This window comes from Ovis aries, chromosome X (assembly GCF_016772045.2).
Source record: "Ovis aries strain OAR_USU_Benz2616 breed Rambouillet chromosome X, ARS-UI_Ramb_v3.0, whole genome shotgun sequence".
Lineage (NCBI taxonomy): Eukaryota > Metazoa > Chordata > Mammalia > Artiodactyla > Bovidae > Ovis > Ovis aries.
Genome location: NC_056080.1, coordinates 34,094,715 through 34,118,540, shown reverse-complemented (window position 1 = coordinate 34,118,540; position 23,826 = coordinate 34,094,715). Strand labels below are relative to the sequence as shown.

At 41.6% G+C, this 23,826-nt stretch overlaps 1 pseudogene; it reads left to right on the top strand.

Moving 5' to 3' along the window:
• Nucleotides 1–1,409: 1,409 nt before the first annotated feature.
• LOC114111573 (poly(A) polymerase alpha-like) lies at nt 1,410–23,722 on the top strand (annotated as a pseudogene).
• Nucleotides 23,723–23,826: the final 104 nt, after the last annotated feature.

The following is a 23,826-nucleotide window of genomic DNA, read 5'->3' as shown; positions in this document are numbered from 1 at the left end:
CCGAATTCTAGATGAGCACAGACCATTTCAGGGGCGAGCTGGTCAAGCCCCATGTGGTTGTTTTACACAAGCCACACAGGATGTCACTGAAGCACGTGAACCTGGGAGAGCCTCACAGACCTCCTGTTTGTTTATCCCCTAATATCTCCTGAAAGGAGGAAGAACAGAAGTGAAGGAGTGAAGAGGAATCAAGGGAGCACAGGGAATTTAGGAGCACAGGGCTAAGACCCCCGACAGGAGACTGTCTCAGAGGTGAGGCTGAACTAGGCACATGTGCCTCACCCTGGCTCTGTCCAACAGAGACCCCATTGCTGGACTTGGACTGTCCCCTCGGGAGTTACACCCCCATGGGAGAGCTGTACCCCTCAGAGTTTGGGGACTCATCCTGTGGAAGCTCCTCCGAGTCCTTTGTCTGCACACCCCGTCTCCCTTGAGAGTCAGGTGCCTTCTCCCACTGCTCCGAGGCTGAGGTGAAACACCTTGCCTCCCTGTCCTGCCAGCGCCCCCCCCTGCCTTCTGCCCTCTTCCCTCCCAGCCGCACTAGTTGAGTCTCACCATCGATGAAATCGTTCACGCTCCAGATTTGAAGGGTTGCTGATCTGTGGCCCCATGTGGGCTGACACCTTGCAGTGTGAATAGAGACCTTCAGGTGCTCTTCCCCTGGGTGGGGGCACAATAATCTGGGACTTCATCGAGGCAGAGGGGAGGGTATTGAGGGGTGAGAGTGAGGGACAGTTTCTGTGTCTGAGGGTATCTGGGAACGGGGACATGTGCTCTAGAATCACCCAGATGACACCTCCTAAGCCCCTGCTTAGCATTCTGACTCCAGTGGGATTAACTCAGAGCTCAGCAGCCCACTGCATGGTGAGCACTCAGGACTTGAGTAGAGTAACCCCCTCTCCCTCCTCTGTTCTCACTGACTCAGTATCCCTGGATGCGAACACCCCGGACTCCCCCCTGTGCCTCTCTCGCAAGGTCTGCAGTGCAAGCATCTGGAGACAGACGTGGTGGAGATGGAGCAGATGCATGAGCCTCAGGGCTCCTGTTCTCACTGCCCCAGAGACCGTGTCTGCCTCCAAGTGTTGTTTGTTTTTCTGCGCTTCCCCAAGTTCGCGTTTGTGGACTGTGTGCTTGTGTCGATTCCCCACCTTTCAGTTTGGCCACTGTGCGGCTCTTCAGAGCATGGCACTCCCTGGGGGAAACCACGTGAAATCTGAATGTCGACTGTGTCCTCATCTCCTGCTACAGAGAGAGCTGCCAGTCCTGTGATACCACGCAGATCCCTCAGGAGTCTCCTAGTATCATTTGTCAGATTTTATAAAGCACAAGCTAAGGATACATGCATCTTGATGCTTGATAAAAAGTGTTCTAGTGTTATAAAGCAAATTCATACTTCAGAAATCGATGGGATGAAATTAAAGGGCACCGATCCTAAAACCTGGAGTTTGAAGGTAAATCTTTCCTCACTTAATATTTACTCTCAGGTTTATTTAACATCAGTCCTCAGGTTAGATTTGATGTGGTATTTCAGACTCATTGTACCCTTCTGCACTCTGCTGGGAATTTTAGCAAGCTGGGCATGGCAACAGATTATTGGGTTTGCAACAAAGTGGAAAATCAGAGTGAGTGGCGACATAATTTAGGTACAGAAAATCCTCCAGTGCACTGTTGAAACAGCTCCATTAGGCCCAAAACAAAGAAATAAACCCTGTGAGACTGTAGAATGTGGTATTTTGCTTCATAAGCATTTGATCATGTTTTGTCTATTGTTTGGAAGGAAAAAAAAGAGCCATCAGTCAGGAGACAGATACACACACACACACACACACACACACACACACACACACACACCAGTGTATAAAAATATATTGATTCTTAAAAAGAATAAAATTCTTCTATTCCCCATGCTTTGATTTGCTAAACTAATGCTAGTTGTAAAGATCCGAATGCTTCAGTGTGTCTCCATTATAAGTTCATCGACATTAAACATGTGTTACCCAAATTGCAATTATTCTAATATCATCTACTTTAGGTGGAATACCAAATCTATGTCACTGACAAAACTTTATTCTCTACAAGAAAATAAGGTACTAGCTTCAAAACCAGTGTTTGTAAATTTCAACCAATCACCCAGTAAAAAACAATGTTTTTGTTATTGAAAAGATACTGGCTGATGTGCAAAGTGGATATTCTGTTGGTGGATTTACCAGAGAACATGTGCAAGCAAAGACAGAAATAACAGCTGTTTAAATAAGTGCATAATCACACATATAAATGGCAGCTAGAACCTGTCCCTCTGCGAAAAGAACAGCCAAATCCTGCTTTGAAGTCTGGAGGCCGGGCAGGTATGTGCTGTCTGCCCCTAGATCTCCTGAGAGCCATCCTCTGCTCTTCCCCGGGCCCCAGGGGGCTGTGCCCTGCAGTGGGCATCTCCAGGCTCCTCTGCACTCTGCCTCTGCCAGGAGGTGTCAGTAGGCGTTTGGAGGGCAGAAGACAGCGAGGTCATGAGTGTATTTCTTTCACCTCCTCCTGGCTTGGGCACCTCCACAACTACAGCTCTACCCAGGGCCCCTTCCTGCAAAGCTCCAGCCCTCAACCAGCTGTCAGAACACCTTTCGCTTCAGGTGTGGTAAAGGCTTCTGTTTCTGCAGGCCCCTGGGTGCCTCAACAGCCCCTGGGCTTCCCTGACCCCGTCTCACTCTGTGAATAGCCCTACACTAAAAGAAGCATCCTAAGAGATCATCATGTAAACCACTTCCTCGGTTTTTAACAGATAAAATTAGTCAAACATCATACAACCGTTGTTAAATTAGGATTAGAATTTGCCTCTGGACCCGCAGTCTAGGCACTACCCTACACCCCGCTGCCATATTTCCATATGGAAAGAGACTCGGGAGCAGGGTAATAGTAGCAAGAGGTAAGGTCATGGAGCATCTGTAATGAGAAAGTATGAAGGGGCAGGAGGAGAGGGATGGTCTGTGCACCTGCATGGAGTCAGCAGCACAGTGTTGAAGGCTGCACCCCCTAGATGTGGAGAAATGCAGTCTTCCACGGAAAAGCGCTCATGCAGCTTCCATGCCTCCTCCCACAAAGGTCAAAGTCCACCTTCCTTTTGAAGACTTCCTGGAACTGAAGCCACCAAACAAAATTAAATTCCCATAGACTTTACTGCTCCTAATGTTGTTGTTAGGATCAAGTGAGATAATGCATGTTGGGATGCTTTGTAGAAAGGGACAGATTTATGGTATTATTAATGAGAACCATCAATTACAGATGAGAATGCTTACCTCTGAGATGTGGTGTCTGTTCTGACAAAAAAGGAAATGTGTAAAAGATGCTGCTATCTTAACCTGTAATTAATACTCCTCATCCTTCCTCAAAGGGCTCAAATGAAGGGGCTTGATGAAGAAGGAGTAAATAAACTTAAATTGCCTTAGACTGTCATCACAACATTGGCTTCGGTGTCTGTTTTCACCTTGATTTATACATCTTGACCACAGTCTGTGGTACAGAATTTTCTTTTATAAAACAAACTGAGGATGAGGTGGTCTCATAAGACTCCAGGAGGGTCTGTGCAACAGGCCGGGAGAGAGTCTTTCTGACTGCTGAATTCCAGAGCATAGCTACAGCCTTTGCTGAGTTGTCAGTGTTGGACAGATTACATCACTGCCAGGAGATTTTCAACAGCCCTCCAATAAAACAGCTCTGACAAAAACGAGGATTTACTCAATGATAACTTTTCAGGGAATCACTTGACTCAGAACTGGCAGAGTCAGCTCTGAGAGAGAGAGGACAGATCTTCCCTGAGCTGTGCTTCACCCAGAAGCAGCTGGCGAGAACTTTCAAACTCTGCCTCACAGAGTGTGGCATCCACAGCCTGAATGAGATGCTGGGTCCCTCAAACCAGTAACTACACAGAGTTCCCAGCACTCAGGCAGTGCTTTCCATCTGAGCTAAGGACGCTGAAGCGACTTAGAGTAGCAGTCTGCACAGTGGAGAAGGAAGCCCCAGGTTCAGGGAAGTCCACTTTCCCCTCTAGAGCCTTGAGAAGAAATACAGGCTGCAGAGACAGCCCACTTGCTCTCAGGATTTACTCTCAGGAAGTCCTGCCAGTTCACCGACTGAGAGTGGGTGAGATCATCTGCAAGGTGCTCTCTGGAAACAGATTGGTTATGTGGAAGACAAAGTTTTCTCCATCAGGTCCTTGCCCCAGGACATGGGCACGGCTCTCAGACAGAGCTCTGCTGGCTGCTCCTAGACAGAGCATGCCTGAAGTCCGAGGTGGGCACCGCGTGAGCTCAGCAGCTACAGCCACTCCCGGCTGTCTGTGGGGACGAGCCTGTGGGTCTCCATCCACACAAAGCTGCAGCAACATCAGCGTGTTTGCCAGGAAGCTGTCAGCCTACTTCTGACTTAGAAAAGACCCCCAAAGCAATTGACTTTTATTCAAAGGCCACAAAACTGCAATGCTGATCTAACTCAAATGAGGGAGTGGAGCACTTTAGTTTGGAGGTGGACTTTTAGGGAAGTCAGTCTTGTTGCTGGTATGTGTTAGTGAGTTCTGTGACGTTGGGCAGCGGGCACCAGTCAGTGGAAGAAAGGCCATAGACTACACGTTAAGGAAACATTTGCCTTCGGAGCAACGAAGTTTTACAGGCTGTTAGAGGCCTATCAGAGAACATTTGATCATTTGCCTGCTGACCATATGGTAACCTTGTGTCACTCTTAGAAGGGTTAGATCAGGGACTTTAGCACCCCCCTACCCCTACCCCAGACTGATTGTTCCCAGGAATTCGACACCATCAGGGTATGTCTGACCTCAGGGTCTTAGCTAAAATCATCAGATCTCACGAAGGTCTTCCTAAAGAGCTTGCCCTGCAGGTTTTCAAGTCAGGATAGCTGTGGCCCACACCCCTCATCTGCCCCTCCACTCCTTTCATTGGCAGTGAGTCTCTGAAAGGTCTGTTTGCACTCAGGTTGCATCTCTCCTCAGCTTTCCTTGTGGGTGAATGCCCCCCGCCCCATACACACGTCTGTCACCGTACTGGAACGTGACACTGTGACTCTGTTTATGAATGTGTCTTCCTAGTGAGAATTCCAGTTCTTTAGAGGAATATGTGCTTAACCTTAACCCCAGATGTAGCTCATAGAAAAACAAAATGTTTATGAAAGGAAGGAAGAAAAAGAGTGAGGGAAGGAAAAATTACAGAACTATTAGTAATGGCAGTTGTCATCATTTATTGAATTCTTACTGTGCAGTAGGAATGACCTTACTTGCTTTATAATTATTTTCTCATGAAAGTCTCAGAGACATTTTAAGGTGTTATTGTCCCTCTTGCAGTAGAGAAAACTACACTCAAGTATGAAACTTACCTCAGCTTACAGAAACAGAAAAGTGGTGAAATCTACATCTGAGGTCAGTTTGGACTAATTCCAAATCCTGTGTTCTTAATCTATCAAATTCAGAAAATACCAGAGCCCAGAGAATTTGAGAATCTCACCTGATCCCATAACTAGTTAGCGGGAAAGTAATGGAAGATGCCTTGTTCAGTAACCAGGAAGAGGCAATTTAGACTCTTCCAAGCTAGATCTGCCAGGAGATCTAGCAAGATTGCCAGGAGAAATATCAATAACCTCAGATATGCAGATAGCAACACCCTTATGGCAGAAAGTGAAGAAGAACTAGAGCCTCTTGATGAAAGTGAAAGAGGAGAGTGAAAAAGTTGGCTTAAAGCTCAACATTCAGAAAACTAAGATCATGGCATCTGGTCCCATCACTTCACGGTAAATAGTTGGGGAAACAGTGGAAACAGTGGCTGACTTTATTTTTCTGGGCTCCAAAATCACTGCAGATGGTGACTGCAGCCATGAAATTAAAAGACGCTTACTCCTTGGAAGGAAAGTTATGACCAGCCTAGTTCAGTTCAGTTCAGTTTAGTTGCTCAGTTGTGTCCAACTGTTTCCTACCCCATGAATCGCAGCACGCTAGGCCTCCCTGTCCATCACCATCTCCCGGAGTTCACTCAGACTCATGTCCATCGAGTCAGTGATGCCATCCAGCCATCTCATCCTCTGTCGTCCTCTTCTCCTCCTGCCCCCAATCCCTCCCAGCATCAGAGTCTTTTTCCAATGAGTCAGCTCTTCGCAGGAGGTGGCCAAAGTACTGGAGTTTCAGCTTTAGCATCATTCCTTCCAAAGAACACCCAGGGCTGATCTCCTTGAGAATTGACTGGTTGGATCTCCTTGCAGTCCAAGGGACTCTCAAGAGTCTTCTCCAACACCACAGTTCAAAAGCATCAATTCTTCAGCACTCAGCTTTCTTCACAGTCCAACTCTTACATCCATACATGACCACTGTCATGGCTAAGGTTTTCCTAGTAGTCATGTATGGATGTGAGAGTTGGACTATAAAGAAAGCTAAGCACCAAAGAATTTGAAGGAGAGAAACAGAACAGGCTCTATCTTGAAAGCAGGACTCCATCTTGGGCTGGACTGTGGACTTTGAGTTATATGCCCAGTATCTATGGAAACAACATACCAACTGGAAAACCAGGCCCCTCGAAGGAAGAGCCCTGGGGCTCTCCATCACCTAAAAGAATACCCTAATTATCTGTGTAACCGAATTGAATCATACATTCTATTATGCTTAGTGGGGAATGACGAGAAGCCTATTGATAATTGTCCACTGTTAACTACCTAGGTTTAAGGCATATGAATCATGGATTGATTTTGATTGTATCTTTCTTTTTTTTCTGTATTGTAATTTTCTTTTTCCTTTGTTCAGACTAGTTTGAGGGAATTTGGGGAGGTGGGTTTAGACACATACGCTTAGGGTATATAATGTTTTCACAAAAACTGGCCGGGGTCCTTGGCTAAGAGGAGACTCTGCCTTGGGCCCACTGGTGTAATAAACTGCACTCCACTATCTATCTGCATTGTCCTTCTGAGTGAGTTTGTTTCCTGGAATGTATGGCTACAACAAATTGATGCTTTTGAGCTATGGTGTTGGAGAAGACTCTTGAGAGTCCCTTGGGTTGCAAGGAAATCCAACCAGTCCATCCTAAAGGAGATCAGTCCTAGGTGTTCATTGGAAGGACTGATTTTGAAGCTGAAACTCCATTACTTTGGCCACCTGATGCAAAGAGCTGACTCATTTGAAAAGACCCTGATGCTGGGAAAGATTGAGGGCAGGGGGAGAAGGGGACGACAGAGGATGAGATGGTTGGATGGTATCACCTACTCAATGGACATGGGTTTGGGTAAACTCCGGGAGTTGGTGATGGACAGAGAGGCCTGGCATGCTGCGGTTCATCGGGTCACAAAGAGTCGGACAAGACTGAGGACTGAACTGAACTGAAGCTAGATCTGTATCTTTGGTTGCTTTTGTTATTATAATCACACATATGGCCTGTCTCAGGGAACCCTGCCCCTCTGACTGACTGTTAAGCTAAAGTGCCTTTGTTCAGAACTCTGTCCACCAGTAGATGGCAAGAAGGAAGAAATTTACACATCCTACTGCCTGAGGCTTGCCATTCTAGGATATACTTGCAAGATTAAATGGCATTTTTACTTTCTTTCCTCACTTCTCCCCATCTCTGATCCATAAAAGAACCTGGCATCCAGACCCCAACAAGATGATTATTTTGAGACAGTAGCTTGCCATCTTTCCGGTCAGCTGGTTTTCCAAATAAAGTTGTATTCCTTTGCTCAACTCTTTGTCCCTCAGATTCACTGGCTTCTCGTGTGGCGAACAAAGTGAGCTTGGACTCAGAAATAGCTCTAGCACTTAGAAACTTTGAAGGCAAGTGACAGAAATCATAAGAAACTCAGGAAAACTAAAATTTTGTTCTTCAATTGTGTCTTGGATCACAAGAAAAAGATTGAATTCTGGACCTCAGGAACCACTGGAAACTATAGACTTGAACCAGGGCTGAGAAAGTCAGTGGGAATGTTCATCTCACTTCTTGGTCCTCTGCATTTCTGCTTCATTTCTTCTTGCAGATGAATGTTCTCTGCTTCTCAGTTAAATGGTGGAAAAATAGCTATCTCACAGCCCCTGAACAAAATGACTCAGACACACTCACACAAAAAGCGTTAGCTCAGTTCCAGTCTAGCTTTCTATAGATGTGCATTTGATTGGTCTAGACAGCTCTAGATGTCCGCCCTGCTCCAAATGTTACAGGCAGAAGGCTGAAGTCATGAGCTGCTAAGAGAGCTGAAGGAGACACCCTGGTCTCTGATCCTGTGGATTCAAGGATAAACTACTTCTCAAATTAAGAATAACTTTAGAATGGAAAGATACTCTAAAAATCTATTGTAATTGTTCAAACTTCTTACCACTGCTTTTCAACTCTGTATCACATGGTAATCAAACTAAATTTATATTTTTAATTTTTTACATTTTATATTTTTTACTTGATTGACAAATTTTAAGGAGTTTTGCTTATAATGAGGAAACTTGGTAAATTATTATTCTCTGGAAAAATTTTGAAGTGTATTTTTTACAAAGGTTTTTAAAACCTTGAAATTCAAAATTCAAGTTCAATATCCTCGCAAAAGAGCCAAGTACTGTACAGGCAACACATACTATACCTCATCTAAAATATACAAATGGGGGAGGGATAGATTGGGAGTTTGGGATTGCCATATACACACCACTATATTTAAAATAGATAACAAGCAAGGACCTACTGTATAGCACAGGAAACTCTGTATTCTGTAATGATTTAAATGGAAAAAGAATTTGAAAAAGAATAGAGTCATGTATATGTATAACTACTGTACACCTGAAACTAACACAACATTGTTAATCAACTATACTCTAACATAAAATAAAAATTATAAAATATACAAAGGAAAGCAAAATGTTAAATTGAAAAGTGCCATTGAAAGTTCTGAATTATTTCTCTGGAAGCTTCAGAAAAGACCAAATTATCAAATATTAAACACATGCTAGTCTTTCTGATGGAGAAGGCAATGTCACCCCAATCCAGTACTCTTGCCTGGAAAATCCCATGGAAGGAGGAGCCTGGTGGGCTACAGTCCATGGGGTCGCTGAGTCGGGCACGACTGAGTGACTTCCCTTTCACTTTTCACTTTCATGCATTGGAGAAGGGAATGGCAACCCACTCCAGTATTCTTGCCTGGAGAAAACCAGGGACAGAGGAGCCTAATGGGCTGCCATCTATGGGGTCGCACAGAGTCGGACACGACTGAAGCGACTTAGCAGCAGCAGCAGCAGCAGCAGCAGCAGTCTTGCTGAAATGAAAAAAACTTAGTTCATGTAACAGCTAGGGTTTTTCAGCTAATGAAGAGATTTGTCTCATTTGCAAGAATGAAATTTCTGTAGTGAATATTATGTGTTCTTTCATACATATAATTACAGTTTTTCATATATTATTTTGAGTGCATATTCATTTGAAAATAAAATGAATACCTACTCTTATGTATTTCCTAAGAGAAATGAAAGCATCCTCACACAAAGACTTATATATGAATGTTCATGGCAGCTTTGTTCATAATAGTCCCAAATGAAAATAACCAAAGTGTGTCTTCACTGGTGAATGAATAAACTGATTATATCAGACAACAGACTATGGACTACTACTCAACATTAAAAAGGAGCAAGCTACTGGTATAGGTAAAAATATGAAAAGATCTCAAATGCCTTATGCTAAGTGAAGAAAGTCAGGCACACAAGACTAACATACAGTATGATTCTATTATGGGACATCATCCTGGAAAAAGTGAAACTATAGGAAGAGAAATTAGATCAATGCTAAGGAATTGGGAGGTAGGGTTAGTTATAAAAGGAGATGAAGGAACTTTGGGAAGATGTTAAATCTTATGATTATGGTGGTGGGTGCATGACTTTATAGTTGCCAAAATTTATCAAACTGTGGACTTGAAAATGGCCAATTCTCCTGTATCTAAATCATATCTCAATAAACCTGATTATAAAAATGAAATAAAAGAAATACAAAATGATAAATTAATGAATACAGCATACAAATTTGTTACTCTTAAAACTCACAGAAATAGATTTTACTTACATAACACATACTTTAAGATTGAACTGTCTCCTATAGTCTCATAAGTATTCATTACTTTAAAAATAATGCCTCCTGATGGATTAGACATTGAAGTTACATTGATCAACCTATTTGCTGTCTAAATACTAGAGGAAAACTTTGCAGTTTTGCCTATTTTATAAAAAGCCAACATGTATATCTTCCCCAGGTACAGACACACAAATCCAGGTTATATATGAAGAAATTTCAGAAAACTCTGGTTTCATCTGACATTTAGATATTTCACGAGTAGAGAAGGCTCTTATGTTCATGGGTGCCAGGAGTTCAGCGAAGATTTTCTTGGGTTCCTCAGATCCTGGGGTCCAGCAGCAGTCATTACAAAGGAGAATTGCCTGGGTATTACACTGTGAGGAAGCATACATCCTCAGTACCATGACTCCTAGGAGCACTGGTAAGTGCAAGGTATATATGAGTATATGATTCATATCCTTTGCTAGCTCAGGGAATATAGGCCTCCTTATGAACAGAACTGTGCTTTTCTGTAGCTTCAGTATTATCTCAAAGACTGTTTTTTGTTTTTTTTTTTTTTTTTCTGGGAAGTACTATGGTCATCAGAATGAGGCACTGAAGGAAGACTTCTGGCAAAAAGAAACTTCCTTTATTGGGGCTACTTTATTGTGCATTGTCAATAACTCATCCAATGAAGAGATACCAAAACAAGAAATGAGCTTCAAGGACTTCCCTGGTGGTCCAGTGGCTTAGACTCCATGCTCCCAATGCAGGGGGTTTGGGTTCGATCTCTGGTCAGGGAACTAGATCCCACCTGCCACAACTAAGAACCTGAATGCTGCAACTAAGACCTGGCACAGCCAAATACATAGATAGAAAGGTATTTTTCTAAAAATGACCTTCAGGTCTCCTGGCCCTGGTTCTCTGAGGCCCACCCCCATGCTGGTCTTCCTGAGAGAGAATGGCTGGCACCTGAGAACAGACACAGGAGGAAGAACTGGACACCTTGCAACACACATGTTATGAATATATTTGTTTTCCCTCCAAAATGGACTTTTATGGTATTAAATAGTACAAACAACTTTTTAAGACAGTTGTCTGACAAAGGACAGAGAATTTCTCAAGCAATATACAGCAGAACACCATGCTAATCCAAGGTAATTGTTGAGTCCAGGCTCTTTGTCTCTTTTCTCCTGGGAAATGTGTTTTGCCACAAGCTACCTTGGTTCTCTTTGGACTATTGCACTTCCATTTTCTTTTCTCAAACATCCGGTATGCTCTATTTGCTCATTTTCTTCCTTCTTAACTTTAACGTGACTTTTAGAGAGGAAATCCCCAGCCTCTGGGATCTAATGTCTGATGATCTGAGGTGGAGTTGATTTAATAATAATAGAAATAAAGTGCACGATAAATATAATGCAATGTGCTTGAATCATCCAGAACCTACCCCCCACCCCCCGCAACTATTGGCCCACGGAAGACTTGTCTTCCACGAAACTGGTGCCAAAAAGGTTGGAGACTGCTGTTTGACAAAATTCTCTCTCCTCTGTGATTAGTGTCATGCAGTAATTAAGGGAAGAGGCTCTGGAATCACATGGACCTTGGCTTGAATCGTGATCTCACAAATTACTACATAATCAAGTAATTTACCTTCCCTATGCCTGCAAGTTAAGAACAGCACATGGATTATAAAGCTATTGTGCAGGCATGCTCAGTCAGATCCAACTCTTTGCAACACCATGGACTGTAACCTGCCAGGCTCCTCTCTCTATGGAATTCTCCAAGCATGAATACTGGAGTGGGTAGCCATTCCCTCTTCCAGGGGATCTTCTCAACCCAGGGATCAAACCTGCTCTATTGCGTCTCCTGCATTGGCAGGCAAATTGTTTATCACTGAGCCACCTGGGAAGCCCACATAAAGCTATTATGGGGATTTAAAAGATAGCCCATGTAATGTGTTACATAGTCTCAGGTACATGATAGGGACTCCGTAAATGTTACCTTTTTGCATTCTCACTGCATCTCTTCAGCTTCTGCCTCCAGTTCTGATTGATAAATTATTTTCTGACTCTCTGTGTTCAAATTCTTGACAAAAAAAATCAGGTTGCCATAACTCTCCTATCAAACCACACAGCTACACGACTGTCCGTGGATTAATGACACTTCAGTCAGATGCCCTCTCCTGACAACCTCACCATGGCCCGGACATGAGTTTAGGTTACAAAATCTGCTTATCAAAGAAGAAGAGGCTAAGAGGAAAGCAGTTTCCTGATAGAAAATCAGGGCTGATTGGTATTGACCAGCATCATGGAAAAAAAATCTTTATAAATTCAGGGTTTCACAATATTAAACCAATGTTTCTTTGTATCAGAAATGATCATGGTAAATGCTTGCTATTGGCTTTGATGAGTTTGGTTGGTAGGGTACATCTGTCTACTTAAGCCTATTTATTTTGAGAATTTCTTTTGTAATACATCAATATAATAATAACAATTAATTCAAAGGCAATTCTAGAAATACAAAATAAAATTGCTTCCATGAAACTGTCTCACAGCAATCAGTCTCTGACCTGGCAGTGGATAAAATTAATGTGAACTCTATCTGTCATTGCCTGTGTAGTGAACATCTTCCTGAAGGTAAATTGGCTTCACACAGCAGACAGGCATGCCAAAAATTATCCACATACACCTCCTAGAAAGGGGCATGGGAGCTCAAATTCAAATGAAACCATCTGTGCGGAGAGGTCTGTGAAGCTGATGGGTATGTTATTTACAGGCCAATTCTGTGAGGCTTGCTGGCTGAGTAATTAGGACAATTGCTACTCTGGCCTTTAGCCCCTACTCTGACTTAGCTCACAAAATTTATCTACCCAAATAGACAAGTTCTCCACCACTCTTCTGATCAAGTGCAAAGCAGTCTATTCTAAGGCGTAACTTTATTGCCAAATTGTCTACTCTGATTTATTTCTTTGTAGTTCATTTTAAAACTATGATATTAGGAGATAACTTTTGAAACTCAATTGTTAAAGGCAGCAAGACACTAGGGTGAATTCATTCATTCACCCATTCATTTAACCAATGCTTTCCAAAGATCTGCTTATGGTAGATCTTATTTCAAATGCTTGAGATACATCAATAAACAAAACTAAAAAAATCCTAGAGCTTACCTTCTATGCAGACCAAAAATAAACAAGATACGGACTTCCCAGGCAGTCCAGTGGTTAAGATTCTATGCTTCCACTACAAAGGACATGGGTTCAACCCCTGGTCAGGGAATTGAGATCTTGCATGCCTTGTGGCCATAAATAAAATAAAATAGAATGGAATAGATAAACAAGTAAAATATAGGATATGATAGAGAGTGATCAAGATTAGATTTTCATATTCTTTTTTTAAGAGCAGCAAAGGAAGAAACACTTTCATTCTTTTTAAGGTAGAAGAGTGAAAGTGAAAGTGAAGTCACTCAGTCGTGTCCGACTCTTTGAGACCCCATGGACTGTAGCCTATCAGGCTCGTCTGTCCATGGGATTTTCCAGGCAAGAGTGCTGGAGTGGATTGCCATTTCCTTCTCCAGGGCATCTTCCTGATCCAGGAATTGAACCCAGGTGTCCCGCATTGCAGGCAGATGCTTTACCTCTGAGCCACTAGGGAAGCCCCTAGAAGGGTAGGTTTAACATTAATAAGACTGGAAAAACCCTGGATAGAAAATGAAAATCTCTCACAGGGACAAATTTATCTGTTGGTAAAAACTCCCCAGTGGCTTATAGCCTCAGGCAGAACAAAGTCAAAGGCCTCAAACCAGTCAAATCCACCAGAGAGGGAGTGAATTCTACTGAAAGTCAAAGGATATCTTAGGTAAGGCCTTAAAGTAAATGAAAGCAAGGAACAGATCTAGAAACCTGGTCACCAGAAGAGGAGAAAATATCAAGTATGTACTGAAGATAAGGCCAGACAGAAGAGCAGACAAAGCTGAAGACAGTCTCCTACTAGGAGCTCAGAGATAAGTTAGGAGTATTTGGGGACCAGATCCCTAAACAGGATCTCAGCAATAGGAGGCAGAATCCAGCCAAAGAACTTGAGAAACAATTTGGAACAACTCAGCCAAGCTAACCTTAACTCTAAATCAATAGTCGCCCTCAACCGGGAACTTTGAAAAATGTTTTAGGGACTTCCCTGGCAGTCCAGTGGTTGGGACTTCACACTTTCAATGCAGGGGGTGCAGGTTCAATCCCTGCTCAGGGAAATAGGATCCCACATGCCCTTCATGGCTTGGTCACAAAAAAAAAAAAAAAAAAAAAAAGAAAGAAAAAAGAAAAGAAAAGAAAAATGTTCAGGGCAGAAGTCAATTCATTCTGTCTCGGACTGCTGGTAAAGGAAGGGAGGGTGGCTTTGACAGTAATTTCAAGGATGATATTTAAAATTCTTCACAACCAGTATTATAGTGTAGATCCAAGCAGAATGGAAATGGATCTTAATGCTGGAAAGGATCCTGGAAGGCAGGCCCAGGCATGCCACCTTAGTTGCTGAGTGGATCATATGGTATTGAGGGGGGATGTCTACGGCAATGACAAAGAGGAGGTCTGGGGGCTCAGGGAAGTGGCTGATAATTAGCTGGCACTCTAACACCTCAATATATTGATATAGTTTGCCCATCTTTTGGGTACTCTAAATCCGAGATCCTTGAGGAAGATTTTTGATGACAAAGTACTTTGTCCAGTCAGAGCACTTTGATCCACGTAGAGTGCAGCATAGGACTTCCCTTTTGGTACAGTGGATAAACAATGCACCTGCCAAGGCAGGGGACCCGGGTTTGATTCCAGGTCCAGGAAGATCCCACATGCTGTGGAGTAGTTGAACCCCTTTGCCACAACTGCTGAAGCCCATGCACCTAGAGCCTGTGCTCTGCAACAAGAGAAGCCACCACCTTGACAAGCCCACGTACTGCAGCAAAGAGTGACCCCCACTCACGAGAGGCAGTCTGTGCACAGCAAAGAAGAGCCAGCAAAGCCAAAACTAAATAGAAAAATAAAATCTCTCCTCTCGCTAGAAAAAGAGAGAGAGTGCAGCGTAGTCATTAGAATACACAGTTCTGGCCAAGTCACTTGCAGGCTGTGTCTCTGGCATGTTCCTCATTCTCTGCAAGCCCTGGCCTTCCAGTCATGAAATGGGATGGTGACACCTACTTCATGGGGTGTTGTGAAGATCAAAGGGATAGGGAAATGCCCAGCCTAGTGACTTCTACATAGAAACTGAGCAGTCATTCTTGGAATAGCGTTGCCGTGGAAGGGACCTAGATTAGATCTTGGCCAGTTCCCTGGGACATAGGAGAAAGCTGAGGTCCTGGGATGCTGTCACTTCCTTGTGGTCAGCCAGGAGTTTAATCACAAGCTCAAAAGAGGAACACAGGCTTCCTGGCTCCCAGTGGAATGCTTTTCATTCTATGTTACACTGTTTCTTTTATCCTTTTACAAATGATGTACCATAGCTTTGTTCCCGTGGTATGTTAATGTGTTCATATTAGTAACTTTTTGCTGTAGACAGGTAGAAGAAGAAGTGAAGTTGCTTAGCCGTGTCCAACTCTTTGCCACCCCATGGGCTATAATCTACCAGGCTCCTTTGTCCATGGGATTTTGCAGGCAAGAATACTGGAGTGGGTTGCCATTTCCTTCTCCAGGGGATCTTCCCAACCCAGGGATCGAACCGGGTCTCCTGCACTGCAGGGAGACTCTTTACCATCTGAGCCACTAGGAAGAACAGGTAGGAAGAGGGAAAAATAAACATAAAATGAGATTTTACACATAAAGGATAAAACCTATAGAGGAATGCTTAATGAAGGGCTTGGGTGTGTGGTGTGGGGCTTCAATGAAAATAGCACACATATAGGCCATGAACTCATTCTTTCCAGAAAGATTAGTCAGCGTGATGCTCGCTGTCTATTGTCCTCACAAAGACTTTCCGGTTATTCTCTAAGCTGACTGTCCAGAAGTTCAGGTAGGAGGTATGTTCTGACAAAACACAGACAATGCTGCCCTGGGAACCGTTGCCTGGAAGTCTGCCGAGAATCTGCATTTCTGTCTCTCGCTGGCAGTTTCACGATGATGTTTAGAAGCAGCGATGTGAAGTGAATAGCCACAGAGTGGAGAGTTCTCCCATCAAGTTAGCATGACCCCTGACAGCTGGGGAAGCAAACTCGCTCTTAAAGAAAACTGCCAAAGGGTCACCCTGCTCCAGCTTTTCCTTAGTTACCCAACACCAGCACATGGGTTTGTGTGTGGAGACAGCAAAGGAAACAAGCCCCAGGCCCAGACTTTAGCTGCCTTCCCTTTTCCTGCCTCCTTCCCAACCTGCAGACCTGTAAGTGAGCAGCTCCTCTGAGGGAAGATGCAATGTGGTTCTGTGGTTCACTGCTGTGTGTGTGTGTCTGAGGGAAGTTGAGATGTGGTTCCGTGTTTCACTGGTGTTTGTGTGTGTATGTAATTTTTCCAGAGACACAAACTCTTCATAGTCACTAGGGCAGCAGGACATGTTCTACCTTCCAAGAAACAGAAGAAGCAGTCACAATCTGTCAGAAAACAACTGTTTGCCAAAGAACTCCTTCCCAGAAGCATTAACCTCAGTTTAATATGTTATTGATTTTCTAAACTGTTAAGTATGGTTTATAATGGCAATAACCTACATGATACCACTCATTACATCAGTTAATACCTAGTTTATTAGAACATTAACTTTCAGCACAGGCAATTAACTGGCAAACTGATTGTGTGTGTGTGTGTGTGTGTGTGTGTGTGTGTGTGTGTGTGTGTGAAAGAGAGAGTCTTACAATGAGAGATTTCCAAGTGTATATTATTTTTAAATGGCTATGGGAGCTTGACAGTGTAGCCCAAACTCTTCTTTTCTTCCTAGAAGCAACAGTCCAGTACTATGAAAGTACGAAACGCCCCTGACATTAGTGAAGTAATTCATAATTAGCCATTGGAAAATCATGTACATTATTGAACAAATATTACTACTAATGGGAAGATGTGCTTGTGTATACAAACATACACATGTGGAGAACTTGGGAATAGGGTAAGGAAGAGTTCTGAACTATGCAAAAACATTAAGTGCCGCTAGATCACTGGTGCAAGGTAAGATTCAAGTTTATTCCTTTATAGGGAGGTAGCATGCATATTTTTCTACTTATCTATACTCATACAATGCTTCCCTTGTGGCTCAGACGGTAAAGTGTCTGTCTGCAATGCTGGAGACCGAGGTTCAATCCCTGGGTCGGGAAGATCCCCTAGAGAAGGAAATGGCAACCCACTCCAATACTCTTGCCTGGAAAATCCCATGGACAGAGGAGCCTGGTAGGCTACAGTCTATGGGGTCGCAAAAGAGTCAGACATGACTGAGCGACTTTACTTACTTACTTATACAATAATTTTTTCTAATGCTGTTTATGAAAAATTATTTTCTCAGTAAACTGTATATATATTTATATATATATATAGTTTATATATAATCTATATGAAAACACACATGTGCCTGAAGAAGATGCCTTGATATCATTGTATTTTTTAAGTATTTGGAGGAGACAAGACATCCAGAATGGTAGAGTGAAAAGACTGGCAGATGCTCTACTTAACATACAATAATACAACTGGACAGATTGTCAAAATAGTCATTTTAATATTATTGGAGATTTATCAAAGTGAAAGTCGCTCAGTTGTGCCCGACTCTTTGTGACCCCATGGACTGTAGCTAGCCAGGTTCCTCTGTCCATGTGATTCTCCAGGCAAGAATACTGGAGTGTGTTGCCATGCCCTCTTCCAGGGGATCTTCCAGACCTAGAGATCGAACCTGCATCTCTTATGCCTCTCCGGCATTGGCAGGAGGGTTCTTTACAACTAGCGCAAGCTGGGAAGCCCCAAAGTCAAGGCACACAGGTCTGAAGTGGTAGGCCCAGGATTTGAACCCAAGCCACCTAGCTCCAGGCCTCCTGCCCTAACCACTACGCCATACAACCTCTAAATTTACAAAAGGCATACAACAATCTGCAAAGCATTTGATTATGCTTTAAAAAACTGCTGAAATTCAGGCTTCGGGTACAAACAATGTCAGCCTATGACATTTTCACCTGTACCTGCTTCCTGTCTTCCCCTGCCTCTCACTAAACTTATCCTGGATGAAAGCCATAAAAATCAGGTACTTCACTGCCAATTGAGGCTAATCTAATTTGATAACTCACATACAGGGACCTTTTTCTGAAATAGTAGCTATCTTGGTGACAAAAAATCAGGGAAGGGCAACATCACAGCTATCTAATTTGTGATACTGGATGAAGCAATTTACCATACAACCCAACAATTTCACTCCTAAGAGTCTACCCCAAAGAGATGAATATATAGGTCCGCACGCAAACTTATACACAAATGTTCATAGCAGTATTATATATAACAGTCAAAAAAACTAAAAATAACCCAAATGTTCATCAGTTAATGAATGGATAAACAAAATGTGGTCTATACAGAAAACAGAATATAATTCAACAATATAAAAGAAGGAACTACTGCTACATGTTACACCATAGAAGAATCTTTTTAAAAATAGCTAAGTGAAAGAAGCCAGTTCAAAGACCACATGTTATATTACTTTACTTATGTGGAATGTCAGGAAAACACAAATCTATAGAAACAGAAAACAGATTAATCATTGCAAAGTAGGACTGTAGAATTTATTTAAATGAGCAAATGGGATCATTTTAGATTGTGATTATGGTTGTGCAACTCTATAATTACCAAGAAGCATTTAATTGTACACTTGAAAAGAGTGAATTGTATATAAGTGTACCTGAATAAAGCTGCTAAAATTGGTATACTATGGTGTGTGAAAATATGAATAAGAATACTAGCACTAACACAGAATAATCATTAGTTCTATTGTAATAATCTAACTTTTCTTGAAGTATGAAGTATCTTGAAAAAGCATTGTAAGATTCTAAGTAAGTTTTATAAAGCAAGCCTCTTATTGCTTCATAATATACTAAAATAGAAACTTCTGAGAGCTCCATTATTTCCCTTGGTATATCTTAAGAAAGTCTCCCATTCAGAAATGGTCTCATAAATCATGATAATAATAACTTCAGATAGTTATAGGAGAATCTATTCTGAAATTATAAGATGTGTAATTATATAAACTACATACAGGATGTAGGAAAAATACAGGATTTCTTCCACATTTCAGCTATTGAAAGAGAAAAATAATTGCTAATAATTTACTTTGGCATTAACTTGGCATTAGACAATGCACTGAACAAAAGAATGAATACTATTTCAGAGAGTATCTACCAAGTTCTCCTGAGATTAATGTAATTGTCAATTTCTAAACTAATTGAGGAACCTGAGACCAGTTTCCTTAAGTTCCTTTTAAAGAGCTTTCTCACTAGAGACTGATCAGATGCTCAGTTTATATACTGTCAGAACAACAGCAGCTCAATAAAATAGTCATTTTGTGTTGAAAAGATTTTTCCTAAAAAGTAGAAGATAAAATTATGGCCAATATGCTTTCTTTTTATTTAAATTTAAAATTTTGGAAGAGCTATTTCTACCTATGAAAGTTATAACATAGAGGAATTTACACATATATGTGTATATCTAAATGAATAGTATTACCTAAAGGTAATGGAGATATGGGAAATTTGATCATACCCTATGGTGCTGGTGACATTGCCAAATGGAAAACAATTTGTCAGTGTGAATCTTGAAACATAAAAATCTTCATGCCTGTACCTAGTAACTCTCTTTCAGAGAATCAGTCCAAATAACCTGCTCCTTGGGCACTGCTTCAATAGGTGTAGCCCAGGGTACATGTGGATAGGAGAAAGAACAATATAACTCAAAGAATCTTAAATATTTGCTAATTTCAAAGTGCCTGACTGCATCATGATAAAAGAATTGAAAAAGACTAATGTAGGTTAAATCTCTTTCACTTCTGACATATTTTCCACAAAGCCCTCCCAGTTTAGCCTCATTGCTGTGTCAGTCATACCTCATGTGAATTAAAAAGATATTACCAAAAGATCTGGGCAGAATGAGTCTGGAATTGTGGCCCTTAAAGTTAATGTAGAAATAATTGTCACTTCATTCTCATTTTTAAGGTTTTACTCTTTTTAAAGCTTTTGGAACCTTGTGACCTACTATACCTGCCATTGAGCATGTGTGGAGTCCTTATTTGTGTCCCCAAGCTTCGGATAGCTTGTATCAAGCATATCATTTTTGTAACAGGATGATAAATGCAATTCTTCCTGTAGGCTCAGAAAGAGGCCACAAAGGCTGAGAAGAGAACAATAGTTGCCTGGTAACTGCAGGATCTAAGCCAAGGACCTGGCTCATCTATGTAGGATTTACAAAGTGGGTGGCCCAATGCTAGATCTTCCAACATTAATAGATCACCCACCTCCAGATCAGATTAGAACATGAGATTAAAAATTCAAGATATTTAATTTTGTTTTTATTGTTTTGTTTTGTTTTTGTTTTGTTTTATACTTCTTACTGAATTATTGTAGCCAAAAGAGAAGTGCATATATTATAAGTATGCAGCTCAATAAAATCTTATAATTTAAATTTCCCCATAAGGCTAGAATCAGATTAGGAAACAGAACATTACCAACTCCGCAGACTGCTCCTTCAAACTTCTTCCATCCAACCATAACACCATTTTTGAACTCTAACATATAACATGGAATAACCTAGCCTATGTTAAGAATTTTATATAAATGGTGTCAGACCGTATACTCTTGTACTTGGCATATCTGTTCAATATTGTGTTTTTGATATACTGGTGTGTACAGTTGTAGAATGATCATTCTCAATGCTAAATTATCAATGCTAAATATATACCACAACTTATTGTTTTCTTTCTATTATTGATGGGTAAGTAAGCAATTTTCAATTTGGAAATATTACAAATAGGGCTTCTAGGAACATATTTTGTTGAACATATATGTGCATGTCTGTTAGATATATGCCTAAAGAGTAGAACTGCTAAGTCAAAGAGAATAGATATGTTTAGCTATAGTATTGGAGAACTGTGCAGAGTTCTATAGTATATAGAACTGTGGTGTTGGAGAAGGCTCTTGAGAGTCCCTTGGACTGCAAGGAGATCAAACCAATTAATCCTAAAGGAAATCAATCCTGAATATTCATTGGAAGGACTGATGCTGAAGCTGAAACTCCAATACATTGGCCACCAGACTCATTGGAAAAGCCTCTGATGCTGGGAAAGATTGAAGGCGAGGGGAGAAGAGGACAACAGAAGATGAGATGTTTGGATGGCATCACCGACTTGATGGACATGAGTTTGAGCAAGCTCCCGGAGTTGGTGATGGGCAGGGAAGCCTGAAGTGCTGCAGTCCATGAGGTCACAAAGAGTCTGACATGACTGAGTGACTGAACTGAACAGAACTGAACTGAGCTGTAGTATATAATAGCAAAGCATTTTCTAGTTATATCAATGTATACTCCTACCTGTAGTATATGAGAGCTCTAGTTGCTGCACATCCTCAAAACACTTAATATTGTCTGTTTCATTTTAGCTACCCTGCAGGGCTTCCCTCATGGCTCAGACAGTAAAGAAGCTGCCTGCAATGCAGGAGACCCAGGTTTGATCCCTGGGTTGGGAAGACCCCCTGCATGGTAACTCACTCTGGTATTCTTGCCTGGAGAATTCCATGGTCAGAGGAGCCTGCCAGGGTACAGTCCATGGGGTTGCAGAGTCAGACATGACTGAGTGACTAACACTTTCACTTTGACTAAGTGATGTAGAAGTATAGAGTAGTGAGGATTTATTTCAAGAAAATTTTAATTGTACTGAGACTTACTTCTGCTCAACTCAAGTGAGAGGAGCTTTGGAATCTATTAAAACTCTTTTTAGTTTCCAAACCTTGAGGAACAAAAGAACAAGCATCTGACTTCTGCTTATGAATTTCAAAAGCAAGATCTATGGCTGGTACCACCTCTTGCTCTTGGCAGAATTGAGAGGGCTGCCCAGGGAGCCAGCTCCTCTTTCAAAAGAAGAGGTGCTGTTTCCCTGGAGACTAAATATGGCCTTGAAAAAAGGATCCAGTTTGGGTTTTCTTAATATTTACTCCAACTCAGAGCGACTGAACTCAACTGAACTGAGAGGACTAGTTGGAATACATAGGAAGCCCAATTACAAGCAGATGAAAGCCAAGAGGCCAAAGGTAAAGTTGTGTATAGTCAGCCAGACGAAAGGCATTCCCCTAATCAAGGAGTTAAAATGGGAGGTCTTCAACTGGAAAATTACTGAAGATCCAAGAAATGCTCTCTGTGAGAAGGAAAGGGGTATCTTTAAAAAAGTACTATTACCAGAGTACCCCAACACAATTCTGAATGAACTAACCACTTAAACTTGTGTCTTTTCCACCATCGCCCTGGGGTGAGCCATGTAGTAATTAGCAAACAACTAAGAGAAGAAGCTAGCTCCTATTCTTGTCCTTCTGCAGGCTTCCAGTACTGGAGGAGGTCTATGCTTAGGAAGGAGAAAAGGGTGAGTCTGAATAAGTATGGCATTCGAAATAACACTTATTAGACTGGAGTTAAGTTATTATGTGATGAACTTGTAGATGCTTTAAAGAGATTAAAATACTTTTTTTTATTGGTTAAGAGGGACTGGAAAAACTAGGGGGCACGTGAAGAATTTCATCCAGGGGCAGAGAGAAAACTGACTCAGAGTAGAATTAAAAAGGGGGGGGTTAGAATGAGAAGAATAAGGAAGAATTTCACATAATCCAAGCGATTGACTTAATGTTTAAAAACCCAAAAAACTCTAATAAGCTCATTGTTGATCCTCCTGATGGTATTCATTTTTTGCAGATACAGTTTATAAGCAAGCAATAAACAGAAAGACTTTTGAAACTCATGTGGAAAGTGCTATAGTGCCTGTAAAACCAAATCAACCTCAACTACTACCTAATCACGTGTTTCAGAAAAAAAGGCAGAATCATTCAATCGATGGTGTTAAAGTGACATCTCTGAGTGACAACAGCTTCTGCTTATCAATGAACAGTGATAACTGTCAGCTTGTGTCTTAACTTGAAGACTGGTCCATTGAACTATTCTGACAACTCTTGGGACAGAAATAGTTCTACTCCCGTTAGAACAGCAGGATGTGTGACCAACATACAGGCTACTGAAGTTTCTGAGTCACAGGTAAATTTCAGTAAAAGTTCAAAAGGTCGCATAGAGTGTAAAGATTCCTATTCCTATTTCACCACCACCAAAGCCTAAAGTCTTTAGAGTCTATTTTTCAACAAGTCTGGTAAGGCAACCATATAGACCTTCAGGGAAAGTAGACAAAAAAAATCTACATAATCCTGTAGTAGGAGTGAAGAGGACATCCTCACTTCATAAAGAAGAGCATCTCGAGGAAACCAAAACAGAAGAGAATACAACAAGTGAAGATGCTAATGGTCTTCTTTTGAGTGGGCATGGGCAAACAGAAATAAAGGAACAACTGTATATTTAAAAAACGCAATTTTTAACTGGAAACTAAGAGACTTCTTTTTTGACTTATCAGAAAACATAAAGTACAGACTCCTCCAATATCCCTGGTCTCCCAGCAAATTCTATTCCAGTTACAAAGCAGTCAATAAATCTGAAATTTAACTGGTCAAAATACAGCTAACTTCAGGGGTTCATAAACAATATCTGCCAACTTAATATGTTGTCTTTACATGCTAAAAAAGGAGAATAGAATGAACAAGATTAGAAATGACTGAAAAAGGACTT